The following is a 9,449-nucleotide window of genomic DNA, read 5'->3' as shown; positions in this document are numbered from 1 at the left end:
ATTCTCTAAGAGCAATGGGTAGGCGTCCTATAAGATATGCGATTGATCGAATTGATAGACATAATGTTAGATCACTCAATTTATAGAACATGGTTTTCGATAGTGATACACAGTGTCTTGAGAATTGTATAATGGATGTCAAATCGTTTGACAAGTTATGTCATTTACTAAAAAGTATTAGCGGGTTAGCATCAACTAGAAATACAACTATAAAAGAGATGGTAGCTAGTTTTCTTCGCATAATTGCACACCATGTGAAGAATAGAGTTCTTAAAAGACAAACAAAAATATCTGGTGAGATAATTTCACGAAATTTCCATAAAGTGTTGCAAGCTGTGTTGAGACTACATGGAATTCTGCTGAAAAAACCAGATCCCATCCTGGAGAATTCAACTGATGATAGATGGAAATGGTTCAAGGTAGACATTATACACATTCAGTTTATCATTTTCATATTTGTTTGCTTATGACATTATCCATAAATTAATTTAATCTTTCCTTGTTTTTGATGTCATGTTAGAATTGTTTGGGTGCTTTAGATGGAACATATATACGGGTTCACGTGGACTCGGTTGACAAACCCAAGTATCGCACCCGAAAGAATGAAATTGCAATGAATGTGCTTGGTGTTTGCATAGCAGACATGCAATTTATTTATGTCATGTCGGGGTGGGAAGGTTCAGCTGCAGATGGTAGGGTGCTGAGGGATGCCATCAGTAGGGGACATGGGTTAAAGATCCCCCAAGGTAAATCCTTAATCAATTTCTGCTTTCTATAGCTGTATACAGTAATATAGTCAATGTTTATTTTTATTCTAACATGTTTAATTTCATGGTAGGGTTTTATTACTTATGTGATGCTAGACACACTAATGGGGAAGGGTTCTTGGCACCATATAAAGGGCAAAGATATCATTGGAATGAGTGGAGGCAAGGTCGTCAACTAGCGACACCGCAAGAACATTTTAACATGAAGCACTCTCAAGCAAGAAATTGTATTGAGAGGTGTTTCAGTATACTAAAGAAAAGATAGGGTATTTTGCGAGAAACATCCTTGTACCCGGTGAAAACCCAATGTCACATTATTTTGGCATGTTTCCTTTTACATAACTTCATTAGAAATGAATTGCCAATAGACCCAATCGAGAGTGAGGTCGGTGAAGTGTGCAATGTCTAGGACGACGAGGAGGACAGTGGTGAAGTAATAAGGCATGTGGAGACGAGTGTCGCGTGGACTGCGTGGAGCGATAATTTGGCTCAAGAAATGTTCAACAGTTGGATGTCTTCACAAAATACGTAGTGTCAAGTTATTAGGGTTTGTATTGAAAGTGTGTGTCCATGTTGATGTCTTCTGTTGCAAACAATTTGATCGGTTTACTTTGTTTTAGTTGTGATTATACTTTAAACACTTGTAGCACCTGGTTTTTCTCTTTTGTTATGTTTTAGTTGTTGATGCTTTGTTGTATGTTAAATTTGAGTTCTTTAGTTATTATCTTTCATTTTGTGGCGTGCATATATTTTTTCAGTGCAAAACCTTTTACTAGGGGTGTTCAAAAGAACCGGTTGGAATCAGAACCGGCAGGTACCCTGGATTTGGTTCCGGTTCCTACCCAAAACCAGTCGTCAATGGGTAGATTCCGGTTCCAAATTTTTGAAACCGTTATTGTGCGGTTCTAGTTCTGGTTCCTATAGTTAGGAACCGAGACTAATATAAAATGAAATTAAAGATTAGGGGTGTTAATAAAAACTTTTATAAAATAAGCAATGTGAATACATTTATATTTATATTTCATAACATTTAAAGTAAGTTGGTTTGACTTTTGAGAATCTACCTTTACAAAGTAATGGAGTTTGTAATTTATAATTTGTAATTTTATTTTTGTTAACAAGTGCCAGGTGGGGGGGTATTTGTAAGTTTTTAAGGGTTTTTTTTGCCATTTTAAAAACTTTTGGCGGGTCATGTAATTTCACAGGGTACCCAGAACCGGAACCGAAACCTTTGTTACAGGTTCTGGTTCTGGGTACCTAGGAACCGGAACCGTCGGTTCCGGTTCTAGTTCCAAATTTCAAGGAACTGTCGGTTCCGGTTCCTTCTAAAAGTGCAGGGTACCCGGAACCGAACACCCCTACCTTTTACAATTTCTCTATTAGTTTGTTCCGTTTCTTGTAGTATAAATCATTAAAATTTGTAGCTACTTTGCTGTGTTTTTGTCTAATGTGCTGCTAAAGTTTCTTTACAGAATGGACAACTCAGATTCAAAAAACGAAAGTGGCGAAAAGAGTTTGAGTTTGGATGTACCAAACATCAATAGAAAAGGAAAGGGTAAAGCCAAGAGTACCTCGACCAAAAGACAATGGACAAAGGCAAAAGATGCTCATCTAGTTGAATGTCTTGTAATACTGAAACAAAGCAATCACTGGGGTGCAGATAATGGCACATTTAAAGTTGGGTTTCTGTCCCAACTAGAAAAAATGTTGGAGGAGAGGCTTCATGGACATGGGCTTAAGGCAATTCCTCACATTGATTCGAGGTATAAGTTGTTGAAGCGCTAGTACCATGCGATCAATGAGATGATAGAAAATGGTAACGGATTCGGATGGAATGATGCAAAGAAATGTGTTACCACAACCAAAGATGTCTTTGATGAATGGGATAAAGTAAGTGCTCTTCATTGGCTGAAATTGTTTACATGGTTAATTTTTTTAAAACTTTCATTCCTCTTTTTTTTTTTTTTATTTATTTTTTTTAGAGTCATTCTACCGCGAAAGGGTTGCGGCATAGACCATTCCCCCACTATGACTCGTTAGTCACAATGTTTGGTAAAGATCAAGCAACCAGAGGGGCTGTAGAGACCCCTGCTAATGCAGTGGAGGCTTTTGAGATAGAGTAGGAGGCGATTACTGAGACAAAAATGGACGTCGATGTCAATCTTGAGGTGGAGGGCCAAAGCACTGTTCAGGTGAAGGAAGAGGTGGCTGGTTCTACATGTCAGACAGCCATAGGTGGCCCTAGTAGGAGGGTTGTCAGCAGCAGCAAGAGGAAGGTAAGCGATGAAGGTTTTTCTGAATTAATGGATCAAATCGGCTCGTTTAGCAAAGCTTTTGAAGGAACCCGCAAAGAAATTAAAGACATTGCATCGTTTTTCAAAAGAGAGTCTGAAGAGAAGGACAGGAGGAATTCATTGTTCAATGCAATAGCTGAGTTAGATGGGTTCACAATTGATGAGCTACTAGAGGTAGGGGAGGTGATATGCAAGGAACCTCACAAAATTGAGTTCTTCTTTGCGTTACCGTTTCATATTAGGTGGGAGTTTGTGAGGAAGCAGGTCACAAGTAATGTGTACCTTCCAATGTTTGATGATTCGTAATATATTTATGCTAGCATTTAACTTTTTTGTGCACTGATGTGTTTGTTTAGATGAATGTGTTAGCTCAGTAGAAGTCTGTCAGTTGCATGGGTATGGGGTATTTTTTACTATGAAACACCATGGGGTAGTATCTGCATTGTATAAACCGTGGATGTTAAGTACTTTTTTGTTAGGTGTGATAGTACATTGTGTCAACACTTAACCATATCCCACTGTGGATGTCTTTTGCTGTGTAATACCCTGGTTTTTGTTAAGGATTGTAAATGTTGTTAATTAAATGGAAATCACAATATGAAATGGTGTTGTGTACTGCCATTTATGTTGTTGCTATTATTATGATATCTAATTATCATGTGTTGCAACAGTTATCTTGAGTGCAGATATAACATAATTACCTTTGGTTTTTACTTCCTCATTCTTTTTTACATATTTTTCAATTTGACTGTCATCTATATTTTTTACACATGTTCAGGGGGAATGACATCGACACAAAGGCATAAAGGAAATAATGCCCAGATTGGGTGCCATGGACAGTCACATGCCACACGACCAGTGTATAGGGAGGACAAAGATGAAGGTCAGTAATGTGATTTCATAAATTGTTACTTTTTTCATGGAGGATTGATCAGTATTTGATGAAGTTGATTTGCACATATTATGCATTTTCAAGGGGAGTGGAACATGTACAGTTTAACCAACCAACTAGTGTCGACCATGGCTGCCATGGTGATTCAGACGTTATATGGACGGTCTGTAGTGAGAGGAAATTTGAAGGTAAGGAATATGGTTTCATATATTTGTTCTTTGGGGAATATAACGACGGTTCAAAACATATTGAGGACAATTTGCTTTATAGGTAAGAAACTTCCACGATGGGCAAGCAACCGCATTGCCACCAATAGACATCATGGAATGTTGACCAGCAATATGTTCGACCGGCACTTAGGGTATGCTTCTCATCTACATCCATGTAATTTTTAAATGGAAAATTTTTTGGTAATGTTGATAATTTCAGTCATGACAGGAAATTGTGGACAAGATCTGCACATGTTGACATATCGGATTTCAAGTGTCTCGATTCCATATGGTTTTACCTGTATTCCATACGAGCTAGTAGGCAGAAGGTTGTGAAATGGATTAAAAAAGAAGACATATTCTCTTCAAAATATGTGTTCTTTCCCATTGTATTATGGTTAGTTAATGTTTGCTGATTTTTATAAATGCAAGGTCATTTTCAATTCTATTGATGGGGGTGCTAATATTTTACGTTTCTGTATATGCAGGGGTCACTGGAGTTTGTTGATCTTATGTAACTTTGGGGAAGTAGCGCAATCAGAACCCAACATAAGTTGCATGTTATTGTTGGACTCACTTCGGTTTGCTGACCCAAAGAGGTTTGAGCCTCTGATAAGAAAGTAAGGTCTTCAAACAATTTTCAAGATCCTGCTCTAGAATTTTCACTTATGCTAAAGTGTGTGGCCAATAATGCGGCTAATTTTAATTCCACAACTTGTTCCACAGGTTTGCCCTTGATATCACTGCTACTAAAACAATGGCAAGAAAGAGTAACTGAGTCACTGATATACCTCTCATGGTGCCTGATGTGTGTACTGTTTGACCCCACAAGGGTCACATTTTGGATTTTTGCTGTCATATGTGCGTATGCTCATTGACTTACTGAATGTTATGTGTGTCTAAGTTCCCCAGCAAAGGAACCAAACTGATTGCGGCTATTTTGTGCTTTATTATATATAGAAGTTCCTCGAATGTGCACCAGCGAAATTTTCCCTAACCAAAGGTTACCCGTACTTTGTAAGTGTTGCATTGTTCCACTTCCACTCATAATTTTTTACATCCTTTTCTATGAAGATACAACTACTTATTTATGATGTCATTGTGTAAATTGTGCCTTACCACAAATGAAAGAGGATTGGTTTGGGAAGGATGAAGTCAAATCTTTCCATGACAAACTGTTGTTGGACGTCGCATAGAGTGAGGCAGTGGTAAACATTTGCTGTTGTAATTGGCTATTTAATATAATATGGACTATGTGACCATTGATCATGACCTACCATCTCATGGTCATGAATTGTATTTACATCACTAACAAGTATGATTTCCTGACTTGTACAGGACTGTCAAAACACCACAAAAGGTTAAAGCTATGAGTAACGTCAATTCGGCCACATTGTTTTATTGTAATTTGTGTGTTTCTATAAATGTTGGATGAAAAGTAGTTCATGTGTTACAAAATAAAGTCCGAAAACAATCCAACATTGTGATAAGGCACAATTGTAAAATAAATGTTACTACTTCATGTTTCTATTCTATTGAAATATCTATTACATACAAATGTTTGTTTCAAACTGCTAAATTGCAATAGTTTCATCATATGTGTGGATAGTGGGATGTGTTTCAGTATGGGTTGAAGGGGGGTTTGGATTATGGATTATGCTTCTATGTTTGGAGATTTTTGGTGGGGCTGGGTGCATTTGAATGTCTGGTATGTTGTTGTGAGAGGAATGGGTTTTCTATTGTTTGTGGGTTGTTGTTTTGAGTTTTCTCTTTGGTTGTAATTTTTAGTTGTGTAGCAAGTTTTTTGCTACAAGATATGTTTTGCATGTTTGATGCATTGGGTGACAATGTTATGGAGGAATGGGACATGATCGTATGGCGACTGGGTAGGGGTGTTGAGAGGCTACACTGCATGTTTGAGCTGCAAGTTGTGTATGTTGGTTTAGCAGTTGGTGGGTGTTGCTGGTGGGCTTGAGGTGGATGCTTGTGCAGGTTTGTAATGGTGTGTTTAGGGTGATGAATGCCAATACTGTAGTGTACATTGTTGCTGTTGTGTTTGTTATTTTATGTTTCAAATTTCTTTGTGCGGCGCACCTAAAAATGCTTATTGGTAATTTCCCACAAGATGATATTGCTTTGTAAAAGAACCAGTTACCTAGAATAAAAAATGAAAATTGTTTGCAATGGTTAATTTTGTTACATAATTCAGGCAAAAACTTAGAAAAGATTCGCCCAACTCTTAAACTTTGAAGGGACAAGTATAGAAACTAATTGCAAATGGGCAAAATTATACCTCTTCAACCAAACAAAGCCATCATTGATTCCCATACATCAGAACTAGTAAGGGTATTTTTGTAACATACCCTTATGTAATATTAAATTACTGTCAACCAAACAATATTATCAATTATAAATCCGCTGCAATCCACACACAAAAATATTTTATACCCGGTAATCTACCTTTCCATTAATATAATATTCTCAAGTAATAAAACATTATCTGAACCAAACGTTACCTTAAGAAAATGATGGTATTCAGATTATCACCTATATAAGCAATAACAATTACTATTTATTTTAAAAGATTACCAAAATCTTATATTACTTAACAATCAAATATGGTAATGCAACGATTGTCATACACGCGACTTGTAAGGATGTGCCCTATAAGGTAGATAAATTTCCTGTAATAAATATTTTATTATTAAATAAAACTTAATTAATTTTCATTCGATATTTATTAATTCAAGTCAACATCCAAGAATCCATAAACTTATTATTAATATTGAACCATGTATATGAGTTAGTCATATATGGAAGACATAGTTCTTAATTTAAGTTCAGATTATTGTTCACAATCTTAAATAGAATTGGACACTTTATTTAGTCAAGGTTACTGTGTTGTTTGCCTAATGGGGAATGACGAGTCTAAGGTCATTAAAGGAGAGACTTTGGAATAAAGACACTTGCGTATTTGGAATACACTGAATGGACTGTGTGAATTTAATATTAGAATATTAAATTCACACTCTTAGCAATTAAGGGCGTGTTTATCTTATGTTCTGGGTGGATAGTGTGACTCATGTTTATGGTATATTTTCTTTGATTAGAATGAAAGGCGAGATCACATGCACATGCTTAATATCCTGGCGAGTTGGGAAAATGTATTTATAAGCATTAAGAACTTTAATCCATAGATATATAATTCATGACTCCTAAGTGAGATAAGAATATCACCTTAAGGATTTTTCAAGGACTCAAATAATAATCAAATTTTGATTATATTTATTTTCGTATAAATTATGACCGTTTTAATTATCCATTAGATGAAAAATGGTCTTAATGGATTAAGAAATAATTAAAAGGGTAAAAATCATAATTTTCTCTTAGGATACATTCACATGATATTTAGGGAGTGTTTGGTTGTGGGTAATATCAGATTACTAGGGTTATGTCATCTTATATTACTTTGATTACCATGTTTGGTTGTCAAGTAATATAAGATTCCAGTAATCTTCCAATACCAATAGTAATTACTATTAGTAATATTGGAGATAATCTGATTACCTCCATTTTCTTAGATATTGTAAGATTACCAGGATAATCTTTTTTTTGTTACAATTATATCCCTTATTAATAAAATTTTAGAACAATAATGCCCTTATTTTTAAATTTATTTACATGAATCTTGCTTTTACCATTTCTCCCCAATTAATTAACTTTTTGGATGAAATTACCCTTGAAATCAAAACAAATTTCAGCTTACCCAAGCTACCACCCCTACCCACCTGCCGCCACCAACCTCCAGCCAAACAATCGTTGGCTGCTATGAGAAGTCGTCGGAAGTCACCTGGAGTCGCTGAGAGTAGCCCACCATCACCCGGCTAGATCTGCTCCCGATATGGCCTTTTCGACCATCAATATGGCCAGAAACGGTCATATCAGAGCCTCCCGATGATGGTGGGCTACTCTCGGTGACTCCAGGTGACTTCTGGCAACTTCCCGAGGCGGTTGGCGGTTATTTGGCTGGTGGCAGGGTGATGAGGTGATTTTGTTATAAATTAAAGTTTCATATAAGCGGGGGTGTTTTAGCTAAATTTGAAATTTAGGGGTTAAAAAATTATTTAAAAATTAATAATAAAATAATATTATATTAATATTTAAAAAGAGGACAATTTAGTAATTTAAATAACATATCCACCAATTTATTCCTCCTAACCAAACATATTAATATAACATACCCATCCATTTATTCCAACTAACCAAACACATTAATATAACATACCCATCCATTTATTCCAACTAACCAAACACATTTTCCTAAAGATTCCTACTAATCTTCAAGGTAATATAAGATTTCAGTAATCCAATATTCCGTGAACCAAACGCATCCTTAATTAATTGCCATATGGATAGGGCTTTTATGCAAAATTAATCAGATTAATTTATTAAAGCTTTCTTAATAGAGTATTTAATTAAATAGTTCAATTTTGGTGGACCCAAATTTTCCACTAGGTCATAAATTTCATCAGATGGTGTAAAAGGTTTTAAATAATTCTTAGGATTTAGAATCCTAATTAATATGTAAAAGGGTTTCTTAATCCTGGAAAATTATTCTCCCAAAATCAATTAAAAACTGAGAAAGTGAGTTATGCGAAAGCCGTCAATGTTTTGGGATACCTGAGTGATGGCCACATGTCATTTTCCGATTCAGAGGATACGTAGTAACGTAGGAAAACCATTTGGGGAAAAACTTCAAAGCTATAATCTCTAATCGTTCTCTGTTTTTAATTTTTAATTCTCTAAATCAAGAAATTCCACTACCATTCGTTTGGAGTACAAATAATCCCAACACAACTATTGCTAACACAGCTTTTTTACAAATATTTTAATGGTAAATAAGGGATGTAAGCTTATGTTTGCTTGGGTTTATTACAAGATGAAAAAATGTTAAATGCTCAGTGAATGACAAAAACCTCTTTCGGGTTTAGTGAAAATCACAAAGGCATCTAAGGGTTTCTAAATTAACAAAACTCTCTACTTTTTAATAAATTATATAAGAAATAAATCGTGATAATATTTTTCGGATAATACTATTTTACTGACCATACTTTTTAATACAAAATTTATCTAATATGTTAGGATTAAATTATTAAAATATTAATCAATATTTCGAAAACCGGACTGGACTATGACCCGTTCAAGGGTCCGATTTTCGGTTTGACAGGTTGGATCGGTCAGTTGGACCGTATTCTGTAAAATTCTTTCAGTCCCTAAATGTTTGAAA

This window comes from Pistacia vera, unplaced genomic scaffold, assembly GCF_008641045.1.
Source record: "Pistacia vera cultivar Batoury unplaced genomic scaffold, PisVer_v2 Contig271, whole genome shotgun sequence".
Lineage (NCBI taxonomy): Eukaryota > Viridiplantae > Streptophyta > Magnoliopsida > Sapindales > Anacardiaceae > Pistacia > Pistacia vera.
The sequence above is the reverse complement of the archived record's forward strand: the minus strand, read 5'-3'. Positions refer to the sequence as shown.